The sequence below is a fragment of the Podarcis melisellensis genome (assembly GCF_964234715.1).
Source record: "Podarcis melisellensis genome assembly, chromosome: 1".
Classification (NCBI taxonomy): domain Eukaryota; kingdom Metazoa; phylum Chordata; class Lepidosauria; order Squamata; family Lacertidae; genus Podarcis; species Podarcis melisellensis.
This window is the reverse complement of record NC_138528.1, coordinates 108,143,589-108,162,392: the sequence shown is the minus strand read 5'-3', so window position 1 is coordinate 108,162,392 and position 18,804 is coordinate 108,143,589. Positions and strand designations below refer to the sequence as shown.

The 18,804-nt window shown below is 43.5% G+C and overlaps 1 protein-coding gene across 4 annotated transcripts in view; it reads left to right on the top strand.

The window, feature by feature from the left end:
* Positions 1–14,082: 14,082 nt before the first annotated feature.
* The window catches only part of LOC309376627 (sodium channel protein type 1 subunit alpha), a 102,986-nt gene continuing 98,264 nt past the window's right edge, over positions 14,083–18,804 (top strand). For all 4 annotated transcript variants that reach the window (XM_081923144.1, XM_081923142.1, XM_081923143.1 and 1 more), the window contains exon 1: positions 14,083–14,296. The gene's annotated coding sequence lies outside the window, so the exon portion shown is untranslated. The remainder of the gene's footprint in view (positions 14,297–18,804) is intronic.

Below are 18,804 nucleotides of genomic sequence, written 5' to 3'. Positions count from 1 at the left end.
AACCAATGTTGAATTAAATGTAGAACGCATTGTAGAACGTCCTCCCGTCAGATGTCAGGGAAATAAACAACTACAGTGGTATCTCAGGTTAAGAACTTAATTCGTTCTGGAGGTCCGTTATTAACCTGAAACTGTTATTAACCTGAGGTACCACTTTAGCTAATAGCGCCTCCCACTGCTGTCGGATCTCCGCCATTGCGCGATTTCTGTTCTCATCGTGAAGCAAAGTTCTTAACCTGAGCTACTATTTCTGGGTTCCCAGCTGTTTCGGGACTACAATTCCCATCATCCCTGACCACTGGACCTGTTAGCTAGGGATGATGGGAGTTGTAGTCCCAAAACATCTGGAGGACCAAGTTTGGGGATGCTGCTGAAATTCATTTTTGTTCTGAGCAGCTGTGCAGAAAGAAAGACTGCATGAAGTTCATGTGCAAAAGGAAACCAGGGCTATATTCACACCATACATTTAAAGCAGTACCACATTAAACAGTCAAGGCTTCCCCCCAAAGGATTCTGGGAGCTGTAGTTTGTTCAGGAGACTGAGAGTTATTAGGAGACCCCCTATTCCTCTCCCTGGTCTACAATTCCTAGAGTTCCCCTCTGAAGAGGAATTGTTAAACCACTCTGGAGGAGGCAACATTCAAAGCAAAGGTTAAAATATTCAAGATTAAATTGCAAGCCCGCCCGCCCCCGGTCACTTTTTTATACCATTCAGTAACTACCACAATAATATTAACATTAGTCAAAAAGTGAAATACAGTTACTCAGTGTGTAGAATCAGTGAGCTACCCAGATATTTACATGCTCCTGGGGAATCATTCCTGATCAAAATGAAAAAAAGGAGTGTTAGAAGTACAACAGCAGGGCTCATTCAGTTTGTAACTTAAGTGTTAATTCTGGTGTCAGCTAATGAAGAACAATTGGGATGGGTGGGTTAGCAGTGTTGCATAGCAACAAGACACAGTGACATGATGTTTGCTGATTTAGCACAAGCCCCCAGTTGGCTGTGTAGTTCTGCAGGAGCTTTTGTTAGAAAATACTTGGCTGTCAAGTTTCAGGTTTGGGGCAAGTACTCTTTGGTGAGAGAACCCCACCAGAGATTTAACATAGCAAAACATGCAGCAAATAAAACATGGAAATATAGGCTGTAAAATCTTAAAATGTGCCCTTTCCAGTGAGTTCCAAACTATGCCACTTTAAAATCTCGTTCCAAAGATTCCCACTTCCCCCAGCATAGAAAAAACCACGTTCGGTAAATTATAAAAATGGTTTACTTACAAACTCTCCAAAGGTCTAAGTCATGTGATTTTCCATACAGAAGTTAGCAAAAGACACACAGGTAGTAAAACATTGCTTGGTTACAATATAGTAAAGGTTCCTAAACTATTGATACAGGAAAATGCTTGTTTTAGACTTCATTGTTATCTGAAACAAAAGAGGCTGGGTAAGGCCATGCAGCTGGTGGGAGCAGCTCAGAGCTCCTCATATGCCAACCTTCAGGATTGCCCATTTCCTCCCAAGGTGAGGGGAAACGGCATAGGCTAAGCCTGGCAGGACAGCTAACTCTATGACATTAACCCCTTCTTGCATTAATTAGGTGCAGGCATGCTGGTTATATGAGGCTGGTTTAGCCTACAGCTTTTCATCTGTGTTTTTGGTTGAAGGCCACTCTGCAAGGCCTAAAGAAAGAAAGCCTACTGTCTGTTCCTTTCAGATTTTTACCGTGTTTATTCAGCTTTCCTCGGCAAAGTGTTAGAAGGATTTACTTTCTCTCTGAACTCTGCCTTATTTAAGCGACTGTGCTGACAAGGGGTGCTTTCCTTCCCCATCACCGCCACAACACTTCCTAAAGAGAAGCCCTGACATTGACCATCTGCAATCTCCTCTTGATGGGCTATTCCATTTGGCTCTGAAATTCAGAAGCAATTTTATGTAGGAGCGCAGAGAATCACCGATCAGCCGTGCCAACAAAGAGGAAGATGCTGGATTGATTTTTGCTTGCTCTATTGTATCCCTTTTAAAGGTGGTGTGAAACTTAGCTGAGTGGGATCGATACATTTAAGAGCAACCTTTTCAAGCTGACATATAGCCAGCCAGCAAAGGGGGTGGAGGTTGTTTACTTTAGTACCCTGCTGGATGGCCAAGCAGCCAAAGGAATTCTGATTATATTTTAATATAAAGAGTGGTGATCTATAAGATAGTGTAAAAAGAGATGAGCACAATAATAAGAAGAAGAGTTTGGATTTGATATCCCGCTTTATCACTACCCGAAGGAGTCTCAAAGTGGCTAACATTCTCCTTTCCCTTCCTCCCCCACAACAAACACTCTGTGAGGTGAGTGGGGCTGAGAGACTTCAGAGAAGTGTGACTAGCCCAAGGTCACCCAGGAGCTGCATGTGGAGGAGCGGAGACACGAACCCGGTTCACCAGATTATGAGTCTACCGCTCCTAACCACTACACCACCACTGGCTCCCATAAGCATATGGCTTCAACTCTAACCACTGCAAGTGGTTATGCACTTGTGGGATTGGGCTGGCCAATGTTCCGCCCTCCCCACACACTGTGGCCCGTTCCCAAAAGTTGTTGTGGGGGACTGTCAGACTCTCCACTTCAATATAATAATAATTTTATTATTTGTACCCCGTCCATCTAAGTGGGTTGCCCCAAGCACTCTGTGCGGCTTCCAGCATATACAAAAACATAATGAAACATTCAACATTAAAAACTTCCCTGTTCAGATTCCTTCTGAAGGTTACATAGTTACTTATTTCCTCGACATCCATGGGGCAGACGCCACTACCAAGAAGGCCCTCTGCATGGTTCCCTGTAACCAACTACACATCAGTTACGGTAATTGATTAACTTTGCTCCAACAAAGAAAAAAGTTGTTTGATTGGCATAAGGTAGAGCTGTACTAGCATGCAGATTTTATGGCTACCATCCGTCTATAGAATGAGAAATACCATCCCAGGTTCTTTGGAGGCAGATATTAACGGTCAGCAACTTATCTCCTAGATCAGAATGTAAATATGGGCTCCCCACTCTTTTTTGGTCAATACAGAGGTGTATGATTATGCTTGAATGGATGACAAAAACCAAAAGGCTGTTTGATGTTTGAAGAGAATGAGAAGCGTTGTTTCAGACTTTCCTGAATGGTGTTGCAAAGATTAATGTTAGTGTTTTAGCATGGTGTTGATGTGTTCCTAGAGGGTATAGAAAGTATTGTGAAATGTCTCGGCAGCCCGTCTTATTTCCAAGGTTTTGCAATTCAGTACCTGTGATAAATCAGAATCACAAATGATGTATGCCTAGGGCGGTACAAAAGCATTTTTGAAAGTAGCCCTTAACTGCCTTTACTGCTGAGGTTGCATCGATAATCCTGAACCATAAATCTGTATAACGTGATCGCAGGAGAAGCAATTTCCTTACAGCACTGTGCGTTGGCATCGGTCAACTTGAACATTTAAGAGAGTTCATGGTGCTACCACCACTGCATTTTCTGGAATAGGTTCCCAAGGTTATGTGCGAGTCCAACAGCAGAAACATCAAAAAGTCTCTATCATGAATTATGATTTGAAGTCCTCAGAATGCATAGAGTGCCACATGCAATTTTGATGAAACAGTGTGATGCTGGCTGATGCAGTGATGCTACTAAAAGGTAGTGTTTGCGGGAGGATCTTGCATTTGTCTTGAGTTCGTTGAAGAGAAGACCCTTATTATACATAAACCTGAAATCATTGCTGGCCAAGGAAAATGCATTTTCTGCAAATGGTACCATGTGTCCTTGTCAACACATGTATAACAATATACACAGACACTCGATGCCTTGTTTTCAGACCTTTAAGCAACAGTCACATTGTGCCATAGGAAAACTAGGTCTACCATAAGGGACAAGCCTTAGAATGATCAAATATGTGGTTTATTACAGAAATGGTCCATTTTCATTATGGAAAATATTGATTTTCATTATGGAAATAGTCCGTTGTGACTGGCAATTGTTCGGTTAATGTTGTAGAGGGAGTTAGGGAGTGAGAGAGAGGGAGAGAGGGTGAGAGGGAGAGACAGAACAGTAAGTAATCTGTACAGAAGGGCTGAGGAGGGAGGAACCAGGTGCCAAATTAGGAGAGGGAAAGATAATAGAAGCTAGATTGACATGTGGAGAGCCAAGCTAAGTTAAAGAGAGGGGCTGGGATCAAAATAACGAGAGAGAGAGAGAAAAAGAGAGAGGAGGGGGGGAAATGAAACGAAATGAAACCAGAGCACAGATACCAACTTTTCTGGGCCAACGGACACATTTCTGAGAAAGTGCAATTGTCATCAATCATTAAATGGCTCCTGTGATGATGTGGCATAACACCAAAGGGTTGTTGCACCTAAAAGAGCAGAAAAAGCGAGAGGGAAATGTTGACAGCTATGGGTGGTTCCAATGAAACATGGGCATATTTAAGGGGGCATATTCACTGTAGGAGAGGTGGAACCAGTGCAGACAGAAACTGGGCAGGAGGAGCAAAAAATAATAATGCATGTGCCCAGATAACCTGATTGCATTCAGAAATGGGCAGTGAAGGCGGCATCTACCTATTCTGGAGGTCTCTTATTTCTTGGACAGAAAGTGGCAGTCACTCCTATAATCCATGTTAATGGAGGGCAGCCAGTCTAAGCTTTCCACCTTCAATACGGAGAGAGTAATACTGGCCTACTTTCTAGGGTTTCTTTAAGAATTCTCCAAGATAACTCATAGCTAATAGCTATCTGCAGGGCGGCTGCCACGAAACAGGCCTGCATTTCATTGTCCTCTGTTTGGTGACACATTTCCTCTTTGGGGGCGATGCATAAGGAGAAATGCCCAGCTGTACAACAGAAGGAGTTGGGTGAAGCAGGGAAGCTGACCTGACAGCTATATAAAAGCAGCAGCAACAACAAATGCTGAGGGTGCAAGGTTGAGATCGCATGTGGCGTCTTGAAGAGGAAAAGAATCCAAATAAACCATCCCTAGATGTTGTCTTTATTATACAAATTTGCCTTATATTTAACAGAAGAGGTATTTACACACACACACACACACACACACAGAGAGAGAGAGAGAGAGAGAGAGAGAGAGAGAGAGAGAGAGAGAGAGAGATGATGATGGTGATGATGATGATGATGATGAATTAGATTTATATTCTGCACCTTCCTCCAAAGAAGGCCAGGGTGACAAAATATACATATATAGATGTATAAACACATATACACACACATGTAACTATTTGTAAGAGGACACCTCTAGGTTGGGAATGCGCCAGTCTTTAATGACACATAAGTGCTATTTTACTTTTCCCATCAATGTGGTAGGTACTGTTCAAGCATTTTATTTTTTATTATTGATATTCTACCTTTGTGATAGCTCGCGGCCACACAAATAAATTTCACTCCTGCCATTACTAACTAATATTATTTCAGTTTTTACCGGGGAAACCCAAATAATAGAATACAGGAGAGCATTCTTTATATTGCTTACCCATATAAATATATTTACAGTGGTACCTCGGGTTAAGTACTTAATTCGTTTTGGAGGTCCGTTCTTAACCTGAAACTGTTCTTAACCTGAAATACCACTTTAGCTAATGGGTCCTCCTGCTGCCACTGTATTGCTGGAGCACAATTTCTGTTCTCATCCTGAAGCAAAGTTCTTAACCCGAGGTATTATTCTGGGTTAGTGGAGTCTGTAACCTGTAGCGTATGTAACCTGAAGTGTATGTAACCTGAGGTACCACTGTATTAATCTACATTTTGGATTAGAGCAGACTCTGAGGGGTCTCTCTCACAAATGTGACTGACCTCACATTCCAAATGCAATAGAATAAGAACAGTACATGTAACTCACAACTTGCACTGAGGTTATGTTCTGGGGATGGTTCACATACACAAAAATGTGTGTAGTTAAACCACCCCCTTGGAACCATCCCAGCACAAGACATATTACCTGCCAGAGGCAGTGGGCCAAATGGGTTGCAAACCCACCCCCCTTAAATGTTCGCTGTTTCGCTTACCAGGCTCTGGGAGGCTCTAGAAAGATCTTTGGGGGCCATTCGAGATCTCATGAGAGCCTCCCAGAGCCCAGTAAGCAAGTCTGAGTGCTTGAAAGCTATTTCTGCACCAGGAAAACCCTGTACAAAAGAGCTTTTAAGCTCTCCGCCTTCCATGCATTTAATTTGTGCAATTTTAACCAGCCAGTCTCACACCCACCAACATTCTTATGACTGGACCCAGGACATCAAAATGCTGGGGGGGGGGGGCTGTCTCCACAAACACGGTGGGCTTTGAGGCGTAGGGAGCAGCAGGAGGGGTGCTCTAGGAGGCTGAGGCAGGCAAGGGCCCACAGCCCAGCTCCCTAGCTGGCCAGGTGGGGCTCACTAGCTCTGGGAGGAGGTGTGTGATTCCTCAGCTGCAGTGGACTTGGAACAGGTGAGGGTCACCTGCCTCGTCAAGCCCAGAAGCTGCAAATAGCATGCAAAGTATAAAAGGAAAGCGGAGCTGAGGTGTTGTGTCTGCTCAACTGCCCATGTTGATGGACCTTGGCTGGGATGCTTCCGGGCCTCTACAGGACTGTCCTTCAGGTTTGACAGGATCCTGACTGCTGGACTTCAGACCTGACTACTTGGCTGGACCCTGGGCTGCATATCCTGACCTTTAGACTTTGCTTGTGTGGATTGACTTTTGGACTTTGCATATTGGCCCCAGGTAAGCTAGGGGTTTAGGACACCCAGAGTGACACTGTGTTCGGTGCTTTGTGGGAAATTAAAACAGCAGATCCCAGCCCTCCTGCTGTCCCCACTGCCAGGTAAGACCAAAGGAGCCCATTAAAATAAGAAGAGGTTCACCAATAAGAACTCCCCCCCCCAAGCTTTCCCAAATCTGGAGCTAGCCCTGACTGAAGAAATGGGGCCCATATAGTATCATGGCACTGGGAGGGGAGTATTCATTATGCCAGGGCAGCAACTCTTAGGGCTGGGATGTAGGCCTGAAATGGCCATGAGAAAGAAGTGCATTTAACAGATCAGAATTCCCCCAAGTCCAAGTAAGACAATGATGTGATCAATCCTTTCCTGCTAACTCAGCATCTTCATGCTGTCAAGCCATCTGCTGCCAAGTCATGGCATTTGTATCGGACTTGGGGAGAAAAGATTTCAGCTGCAACTCTGTATATGCCAGGCATGAGGATCCTGTGGCCTTTGGGGGCAAGAGAATCCTCAGTTGCACTGCTCCCATGAGATAACTGACCAATGTGACTACTTGGTGAAGAGTACAGTGCTCTTTTTTGGGGGGGGTACTCAAGGTACTCCTTTTGTTGTTAAAGTGTGACACTTACTGTAACCATGGTGAGTAAAGGTAAAGGTACACCTGACCGTTAAGTCCAGTCATGGATGACTCTTGGGGTTGCGGTGCTCATGTCACTCTATAGGCTGAGGGAGCTGGTGTTTGTCCGCAGACAGCTTCCGGGTCATGTGGGCAGTATGACTGAGCCACTTCTGTCGAACCAGAGCAGCACATGGAAATGCCGTTTACCTTCCCGCTGGAGCGGTACCTATTTATCTACTTGCACTTTGATGTGCTTTTGAACTGCTAGGTTGGCAGGAGCAGGGACCGAGCAACGGGAACTCACCCCATCGCGGGGATTCGAGCCGCCGACCTTCCGATCAGCAAGCCCTAGGCTCTGTGGTTTAGACCACAGCGCCACCCATGTCCCTAACCATAGAAGAAAAAACACTGGTTAGAAAGTCTGCAAGTAAATAAATGAAATACTAACAAAGCCTCACACATGGTATTGCTTTGTGAAAAGCAAGGCACAGCAGAATGGTTTGGGACAGCATCAAGGGACTCTTGGGGAAGCGAGGAACAGAGCACAAACCATGGATTGGTTGTATGCTCATTTCGAAAGAATGATTAACACAAACCATGGTTTGTGGCATATCTGAATTGAACCAAGGTGTGCATAGCAAGATGGGGAAACTGTGACCCTCCATATGTTGGTGGACTCCAACTCCCATGAACCCCAATGAACAAGGATGCTGCAAGTTGTAGTCCAGCAATAGCTGGAGGCCCATCCTTCCACTACAACATTACTTCATTTCCTCCTAGAACTTCACGTGATCAACCTGCCACTATAGGCAAGTTGACAGCCAATCTCAGCTTAGTTTGCCAATTCAGATGTCATGCTAGATCACAGTAAAACCTTGGCAAACCATGGTTTGGCATGATGTCCAAAGTGGACTGTATTTGAATAAGCAAGCATGAGGTCAGAACGCAAGACTTTTCTCAAAACAATGAAGGCATTTATCTACGCATTTTCCAGTAAACACCAAACAATTTCAGTAATTGATCTTCTGTCTAACTGATCACAAAGGAATGTGGCTGCTTTAGCTGAGATTCCTGTATTGCAGAGGGTTGGACTAGATGCCCACCCCCAACTCTGATTCTATGAGGTGTGTTTGTTTCTCTGAACTACCTGGCTGATATATGTATATTTAGCTTTTAGTGTTATTATTATTCAACAACACAAGTTGTAACATGCAGTGCAGCCATATACCAGTACATTCAGACTAAAACCAATAGCAGTCTAAAAGTATATTGATATTCACCAGGGTATTACATTTCCTAACTGATGGTGATATTCTGTAGCCATAAACAAGGGCAGAGTTGGGCAGCTTCCGGAAGGTGGGAGACATGTAAGTCACTTAACACATGTTCTTTTTCTGCTGTTTTGCTAGGCCACAGCCTTCTTTAACTCATTTACTCAAAACAGGGGCAGGCTGAAGCCTATGGGGGAGCTCCACCGTTAAGTGGTTTGAGGACTGCAGCCAAAGCATCTCTCTCTTACCACAAATTACATACCATCCTGTGCAGTATAAGCAAGTGTGATTCAGAAGAGACAATCGCATTGTGTGACACACACACCCCTCATTCCACCCTCCCCCCCCCCCCCCCCGGTTGTCAGGAAACATTTTGTTTTCCAGAGCAGGAGATGGGAACTCTGCCAATAATAGATCAGCACTATTTTTGCCCACTGGTCCAAGGTGGATTTTTTTAAAAAAAAATCCAGGCTTCTTTTGAAATGAAGAGGGGTGAGGAAACACCTCAAGAAAAATTGCGAAATTTGGTTACTACATCTTAAGAGGTGTCCAAATGCAGAGAGACGAGACAAAAGAAAGACACAGAACTTTCCAATGAAAAATGTGTTAGTGGGGAGCAGGAGATAAAATCTTGAAGGTGCCTGAAACAATATTGATTTGACTCCCAACATGTCTGGAAGAAGTACTCTTCTTCAGGAGCATCTTAAAAACGCCAGTGCTCTTCAGTGTGCTCTATAGCCGGATAAGGACACTGAAGAACATCTGCATGCTGGACGTGCCCTTAAAAGGAAATGTACTTCAAAACATATTGAACCAAACAAACCTCATTTTGTGTACCTTTGAAATTTTCTTTTCCCCCCCCTTTAGAGAAAAGGGTGGTGTGTAAATGCAATGAATGAATTAATAAACTCTGGGTAGGTTCAGAAACCCTGCTAGGACCAAATAAATCACAAAAGAAACAGCTGTGTTTATTCTCCTCACTGGTCACGTTGATCTGCTGTTGTTGCTGCTGCTGGAGGCCTCACTTGCATTCTGCATGGCACTGGGTGTGAGAAGTATCCTTTCCTCTGCACAGTTTCAGTGGTTGCCTGTGTGGAGACAAGAAAAAGATGGAGGTGGGAAGGAAGAATGGGAAGCAGCTGCCATGGATAATTCTGATGACTATTGCTGAGTCAGGGCTTGAGAAAGGGCTGTCACATCACAGCTTGGCCCCCTACTTACCCACTGGCAGTTCTCCTGAGGTCTATATTTGGAGATCCACCTGTTTGGGGAGGCTGTGTAGTCATGGCGGTAACCTTCATCTCTCCACTGGGAAAAACTGCACTGAATGCTGCCTGCAGTTTACCCAGTTCCATGCTGTGTGCCCTTGCTCTTACCTGAAATATTAAAAAAGAATAATAATAGTGAGCATTGCGCCAGTAGTAGCTAATAGTCATCACCAAATGATGCAAAGACCTGTGCATGTATGGCAGGAGTGGACTTACTTGCATTAGGAGATTTGTGGCTTTGTGGCACGGGACATACTTTTTGCCTATCCTCTGTGGGAGGGACTCTGATGCTTCCTGTTGAGTAGCAGAAGGCTGCTAAGCCAGTTGCCTCTAATTGCGTGGGGCTGGAGGGAGAAGACACTCTGTGATCATGAGAGTGGATGTTCTACACAACCATCTCTCTCCTTGGAGAGCAGGTGGAAGAGATGGCTGATGTTCACATTTTGCCCTTTGAGTATGAGTCCTAACCCTAACCGGGTGACTTCTTTGCTTACCTGTATGGCACGGCTTATTCTTGTAGCCTAGTTGTGGGATCAAAGCTGGGCTTCTTGTTGAGGGTTTGTGTCTCCAGTCCTGCAGCAAAGTACCTGTAAAGGTTCTCAGACCAGATGAGAGTTAATTACCCGTCCTTCCTCTTTCGTAGCTAACATTGACTGTTTGCTTGTGCAAAGCCCTTCCTTACACCAAAGTTCTTGCTGGTTTGTACTAAGCTCTCACGGCACAAGGGCAGTGTGCTGTGTCCCCATGAAGCACATCTTTATATGTACAATGCTCTCTTCCTGATCATTCACTTTATATATATGCTCCATGAGGAGCCAGACCAAGCTCTAAGCCAGTGTTTCCCAAACTTGGGCCTCCAGCTGTTTTTGGATTACAATTCCCATAATTCCTGACCAGTGGTCCTGCTATCTAGAGATGATGGGAGTTGTAGTTTGGGAAACACTGCTCTAAGCAAGCATAGGATTCTGACCAAGCACAACTCTACCCATTTTTGACCCCTTGCACTGGCAGAGTACTACTAGCACATCACTAATGACAAACTGATGTAAATCCTCCATAGGGGCACAGAATTTTGTTCTGCTTTCACAGCAGAATTTAGAAGTGACTTCATCCCCACTCAGCGAATGATTGGACTGCTCTTCAAAGGTTATGAATCTGGCAGGAATGCATCACTCTCAAGCTCCAACCTCATGTTTTTATAATTGTTGCTGTGCAAAGTAAACAGGTGTGCATGCATGCAGGTGTGTGTTGCCTTCATTATTAAACAGATGCCAGCAGGCCTGTGCAGACCTTGTCTGAGACCCTGGGATAGCCCATTAATTCCCCACTTGGCTGAGAGGCTCCTGGCAGGACTCCCTGGCCAACTTAGTCCTTCAAGGCCTGGCTATCCCACCCTTTGGACCTGCCCGGATGCCAGGGTGGTTAAACAGCAGCACCAAAGAGGCAACTTTCCTAAGTCCTTAGTGATGCTGCAATTTCTCTTACCAGAAGCCAAGATGTATCTACTTGCCAATACAGTGGTACCTCAGGTTAAGTACTTAATTTGTTCTGGAGGTCCGTTCTTAACCTGAAACTGTTATTAACCTGAAGCACCACTTTAGCTAATGGGGCCTCCTGCTGCTGCCGCACTGCCAGAGCATGATTTCTGTTCTCATCCTGAAGCAAAGTTCTTAACCCAAGGTACTATTTCTGGGTTAGCGGAGTCTGTAACCTGAAGTGTATGTAACCTGAAGCGTATGTAACCCAAGGTACCACTGTAGTCTGTGACCTACAGAGCATTTGAACATGCTTAGGCAGAGAAGTTTTTAATCCACTGGCATGTTAATGAAGTAAAAACGTAAGTTTTATTGTGGGGAAATTGCAACCAAATGACATTAGTTCTTCCAAAGAGGATTGAACATACAAGCATATACTGTTGGAAACTAGCTTTCTGACTGGGCTGTGACAAATCCTGAGGAATGAAAGTAGGGATGGTTCTGGTCCACACCAGACCGACAAATACATCCCTATCAGGACCTTCATACACACTGCCCAGACTTGCACCCTGGGGAGGTCATTTCATAGCTGCTAACACATCGGTTTTGACTTCCCCTCCAGATGCACACTCCATTGTCTCCTGAGACAGATAGATGCCAACAAGAAGACACCAGAGAGCTTTGAAAGGAGATCTCCAAACTAGGTGAATGTGCAACAGCATGACAAATGAGATGCAATAAAAGTGTATTGGAATAACAGCAAGCTAATTACAATGCTCCTAATATCTGCCACATTGTTTATTTGCTTGTTTAGATAGTGCCATCAGTGTGCATAGCACTTTACAGAGTGACAAACAAAAAGACAAGCTCCTGCCCTCAATGAGCTTACATCTCAGGTATGACACAAAAGGGGGGGGGTGAGAGATTTTGTCAAGGGCTTCATGGGATAAGTCAGTCTTGAGGAGGAGGTTGAAGGAAACAGAGGCAGCATGCTAGGTATGGGTTATGACTTATGATACCTACATTGATTGCAGCTACCTAGGAAGCAGATTTTGGGATCATGATGTCAGGTCAAAAGCTAAATGAGAATGCCAGGCCCTGAGTGTTAGAAATATTAGGGAAAGGACTGGAAATATAACAGCAACTTGCATTTATTAAGATTACGCAGACATATGGTGCACCCATCATTAGAACACCACGTGCAATCTTCATAGCTCACTCTTATATATATATTATATCTCCATCCTTTAGAATGTGGAACATACATAAAATAGTAAGTACAATTTATTGGACCATGGAAGAAAGGCTGAGGAGGAGGAGGATTTTTTAGGTTAGGTAAAAATGACTAAGCTGGGGACAAAACAGATTTATAAATTGATTTTTGGTATGGAGAGAGTGTGCATACATGCAGATTATTCTGCCCCCTTTTTTTCTTCAAAGCACTACAACTTGGGATCAAACAACCAAACTGATAAGTTTTGGGCACACCCCAAAAGTGTTTCCTCGCACAGCGGTTAGAATAGAATACAAGGCTTTTAAAAGGGTAAGGAAGAAGGATGCATTCATGATTGCCAACTATACTCACTAGAAATGGAGCCTTCATATTCAGAGGCAGTATACCAACAATTACCAAATGCTGACAGCAGTGGAAGGTCTTGAGCTTCCTGGGGGTGTCTCTTTAGCTACTGCTGAAAGCAGAGTGTTGGACTAGAGAGACCTTTGGTCTGTTCCTGGAAGGTCATTATTACAGGATTACATTATTTCTCACCTGGCTCACCTTTACACGTTAGCAACCCACAACAGAGCCATATAGTAAAGTTCAGTAACCATGCTGACAACATTTCCTCATTTCCTGTTGCTAAACAGGGTTGTTTGGGTCTTTTTTTCTTTTCTTCTTCTTTTTTGCATTCCTACTTGTTTACAAACTTGTCAAGTAAATTGGAGAAGGAATTCAAATCACATACAGTATTTCAAACAATCCTCACTATTACCCAGTGATAGAATTCTGTGTAGGTCTTTGCCAACTCTTGCAAGCCAACTACCTATTTCTGTTTAGTTCCTTTTGCCTCTCTTCCAGAGAAAGTGCTAATATATTCTAAACACAGTTGCAATCTAGGGAATTCTCAGATGCTCATCTTCAGAAAATAATTAAAGGCAGGAATCCCCATGAACAAGAATAATTACCAAAAAAAAACCCCTCTTTAGAATCAGGTTTACACATGCTTTGCATGGGCAAAAAATACAAATCAATCGAATGCATTCAGCTCAACATGCCAAATGGGGTCCATGAGCGACCGTATCTGCACACGAATACTCTTATAGTGACACAACGGCGACATGCACACTGAGCACGATTTACTGAACGAAAGCATTTAAGATTCTGACCTTCCGTTCCTCTGTCTCTGCCTTCTACTCACCACACTGAGAAAACACAGGCAAGCATCATATCCTTCCCTCACTTGCCTCTCTCTGGCTCACATGAGCTGCAGCTATGCAGTCCTCGAGACAATACGACAGGGAATGTGTGAGGCTGGCTGTAAGGACAAATGCAGATTTTGCTGTCTGCCTTGCCTCGCTAAGGCTCTCGTCTATCCCGGTCATTCGTTCCAGGGGAAGAATGACACCAGCTTTTCTGAGCTAATCGTCCCTCTTCTCTTTGAGCAGCCCAGTTTTCAGGGGGGTGGGGAGAGAGAAAGAGGGAGAGGGAGAGAAGCTCCGTGATCTTCATGCAAACTACCAGCCTGCCTGCTGCCAGCACTTGCTACTCCTGCCAGGGATGACATTCAGGATACGGCGCTGGTTCCACATTATGTAAGGCAGTCTAGGTCAAGTGTAGGAGAGAGTCTACTGGCCTGAACAAGCTAGTGGGCTTCCTGCTTCAGCTTAATGCTTCATGGGGGCATGGAAGTTGGATTATGACCTTTTGCTGCATCTACTTGGGTAATTTTTTTTTCAATGCATGATTTACTGGTAACTATGCTGAGGGATTCTCAACCCCCCCCCTCCAGTACCAATGACTATCAGCAATGCACTGGGACGCAGAGGAGAAATTGCTAAGAAAGGAAATTTGTGGTCTGTTTCTTTGCTTGAAAAAGCATTGTGTGTTTCTTGCTAGTCCTTTTCCAGCTTTGAAACACCCTGCAAACAAATAAATAATACATCAGGGCTTGCTTAACAAACATCTCTCTCCATGGGGGAATTACTGTTGATTTGACTGATTAAGCTATGAAAGAAAATCCATTTCCTTCGAGGTGTTGCGGGAGAATATTGTTGGGAATGGCTATTCAGCGTGGCAGATTTACTGCAGTTTGTGGATCTTTGCATTGCCTGGGACTCCAAATGTGTAAAAACGTGCTTTCCTCTTTCATAAGACAGCTGCTTTGTGTCTGCATTTGAGCTTGTGCCTGTGTGTGTGTGTGTGTGTGTGTGTGTGTGGTGTGTGTGTTTCTTTGTAATATTAATTCATGGTAAAAATCAAGAAAAGATACTTGGCTAGCAGTCATTTCCTACCTCTGTGTATTTATATCCCCATAATATACATACAGGGGTGTGTGTACTGCGGACAAGACTGTACCCAGTGACTGCTCTGCAGATATCCAGAGAGAGTACCTTTGATGGTGTTTGCAGTCGAAGGATTTGTGTAGCCAAAAGGGTTCAAATAATATGCTAAAGTCTATTCCAAGAGTCCGGGGGGTGGAATATTGATCCCTGAATAGGATTCTATTACCAATGATGGATTTGGTTGTTGTTTTTGTGGGGGGAGAATCTCAGTATTGGGTTGCAGCAGAGCAGGCCTTGGGTAGTGAAGAGCACAATATTGATGCAGTCGCCTTGTGGACAGAATTTCAAGCAAACAGACTCATTTTGCTGGAGTGTTACCACTTAATGAGGCTGCATGATACATTGGACTGTACCCTGAAGCTCGGAGGCATTGTTCAGTACCATGGACAGCAACAAAGCACTGTTCAATCAGACCATATATAAAACAAGAAGCAGGGCAGAAGTCCCTTAAAAGAACTGCTCATCTGTAAAACTTCTGTGCAACCAAAGCTCAAGTATGCTGCTTAATTATTATTATTTTTAAGCTAGCTACGGTTACACATCCTGGAGTGGGGGGAAGGAGAATTTCTTCAGTCAGCACACTGACTCATTAAATTCTGCTAGCTTGCATCTGGGTTCTAGAAAGATTGGCTGCGTTCATACTGCTTTATCTTGCAGAACGACTAGGCTTCTTTAGCCTATATGAAGATCTTAAAGGGGTGTTCTGGCTTGTAACAGTGAGATCTCACTTGTTCATATCATTTATATCACTTTTTAATGAAAATAGTAAATCATTGCTGTTTCTTTTCAATATCCACAATGAAGTCATTTTCATCATTGCTATTCTTTCACATCTATCAGTGGAGGGGGTAAGTTGCCTGATTACCATTTATTTTTTTTAAAAAAAAATGAAAATACTTTCTGTTGGGATATCCAGATACTTGTATGATAGTCATAACACAAAGGAGGGGGTAAGGAATACAACCAATAACAAATGTTAAGGGAAAAGAACTTCCATTCTAATCTTAGATACCTGTCATTATATCCTTTGGGAAATACTGTTGTGCAATGTATAAAAGGGTAGCTTCCTTGTGCTAGTTCTGAAAATTATATTTAAAATATATTATATTGGCTGTAATCAACACAGGCTTTTGGATAAAATAGAAGTATTTGTGCTATTAATCTGGTGTATTTTTAGTTCCCTGTTCAACATATATTACAGCCCAATCCTATATATGTTTACAGGGAAGTATGTCTTATTGGATTTAGTAGGGTTAGTGTGTTCATAGGATTATAGTGTTAGGCTTTGCTTGGGTTTGGGTATATTTTCCCCTCCCCTCCCTCTCTTCATCTTCATATTTTTTGCCACTCTCAGCAGTGAAGGAGACAGTATCTTGTTCTCTATTGGTAACTGAGAGGAGTGTGTGTGTATTTGTGTATATACAGCAGGAAGTTATGGATATAGATTTCATACCTCTTGCCAATTAAGCTGATTCATTTACACCAGCACAACAGTGTGATGTAAATTCCTATACATGCATAGAAAAAAGTTTCATTGGTTCCCATGCAACTTTCTCCTAAATGCGTATGCCTGGGATAGCAAGTTTAATATATAACACAACCATCAAAGTCAATTTGCTAAGCCAAAGAATTGTAGCCAGCTGATCTTTATTAAATATAGGATTCAAAGAAGTAGAGGGCCTTCTTGGTAGTGGTGCCCGCCCTGTGGAATGCCCTCCCATCAGATGTCAATGAAATAAACAACTATCTGACTTTTAGAAGAAAAGAAAAGAAAAGAAAACCCAGCCAGATGGGCGGGGAATGAATGAATGAATGAATGAATAAAACAAATTATGTTTTGGTTTTGATTTGGTTTTTTAAAAAAAGTTCTGTAATGCTGTTTTAGATGTGAGGCCTTTCTTGATTCCCCAAAGAGCCAAAGCTAACCAGCCATCCCTCATGGTGACCACTGCAAGCCAATTGAAGTGCATAGAGTCTAGGCCATTTTGAACAAGGGTACAGGACCTGATACCTCCCCCCACAGATTTGATGGAGTAAAACTCCCATCTTCCCTGACCACTAGCCATGCTGGATGGGGCTGATGGAAGCTGGAGTGCAGCAACATCTAGGGGTGCCACAGGTTCCCCACCCTTGATTATGAGGATTCAACTGTCTCCTTGTTCACTCATTCTTTATCCCGTGTATTAAAACCTCCAGGTGGTTTACAGAAATAAAACTTCAAAGTGGTTTATCAAAGGCTATTAGCCATGATGGCTCCGTACTACTTCCTGTTGGAGGCAGTGCGCCTCTAAATACCAGTTAATGGGGAATGCAAACACAGAGAATGCTGTTGCCCTCATGTCCAGCTTACGGATTTCCCCACAGTAATTTGGTTGGCACCTGTAAGAACAGGATGCTGGACCTATCTTAAGCTCTTGTGGCTATCTAATATCTTATGTGCAATTAGAATTTCAAGCATTTCATTCTTTTCAGAGTTCTCACGGGGTTATGTTCATAAGTGGACGTGTGGCATTCCTAAAGGAGCATTGCTTTTTCAGAGAGGTTCAGGAAACAACTCACTGTTGCGTGAGTGTTCTAGCTTCTTTGTTCAGGTGTCGCCTGATATTTCTGCTCTTTTAAGTGCCTAGCAGTAGCAGATTTCAATATTAATTTACTGCTGTTCCAGGTTCCATGCACAGAGCAGTGTATATACACATGGATTGCCATGCAGGTGGTCACCCTTGCCAATTTCAAATTCGGGAGAAACTCCCTGTGTACTGTAAGGAAGCACCAATGTCTATGGGTGCACAGATGCGCTTTTTTTGGCACATCAGTGCTCCCACGTGCTTGCCAGTCCCGTGGGTAAAGTTGATGGCCTTGTGGTCTGGCAGTGGCCTTGACAAATCTCACTGGCAAAACCTAGATTAAATCCCAAGAAGGGCCACATTGTTTTTTTAGTGTGGCAGAAAGGTTGGAGCAGTGCATGCAGGGCAAAAACACTGGAGCCAGGGGCAGTAAACATGCCTCCTACAAACCTTCCCTTCCCCACATTCTTCTTGGGTGCCTGAATGAGGCCAACACCAAATGGAAATGCAGGCCCAAGTTATTTCTGTGACCAGACAATTGTTTTTATAGATCCGTCTGGACATTGTTGCTGTAGGTTCATCTAAGCATCTGGATTCGTCCCTGTAGTATTTTGCACAGATCAGAGTAATTTAAGAAAGCAAAACACTGTTATTTTATTTCTTCTGTATCTGTGCCCCACTTCGTGGTGTATCAGGAGGCCTGGGATTCCTGTGAAAGCAGCTTGCTTTGTTCAGGTGCTGTTTCAAGAGGAATCAATGCAAACTTCAAATGTCAAAGCAAATGAATCCTTCCCTCTTTCCTCCCCACAAGCCCAAAACTTCCAGAGCATTTGTGCCCACCTCTGTAACATTGGTGCAATACTGTGTGGGAGAGACATAAACATGACTGTCAGTTTTGTGTAGTTGATAGAATGTTGGGCTAGGACAAGGGTAAGAAAATGGTGGCTGTTCAGATGTTTCTGGGCTACAATTCCCATCAAGCCTCATCACTGGGCATACAGACTGGGGCTGGTGGAAATTAGAGTCCAACAACATATTGAGGGCCACAGGTTCCCTATCCCTGGAGTAGGAAGACTGATAGCGATTTTTTTTTTTTTAGTTCTAGTTCCTACATAGCCACAAAGTTCATTGGACTATTCTTATTATTTATTATTTATTAAATTTGTATACCACCCTATACTCATAGATCTCAGGGCGGTTCACAATATAAAATCACGATATCAAAAACAAAAGCAACCCAATAATCCCCCCCCATTTCCACATTTTAAAAGAGCACCTGATGTCAATCAGCCCAAGACTAGTCACTGTATTTCAAGCTAACCT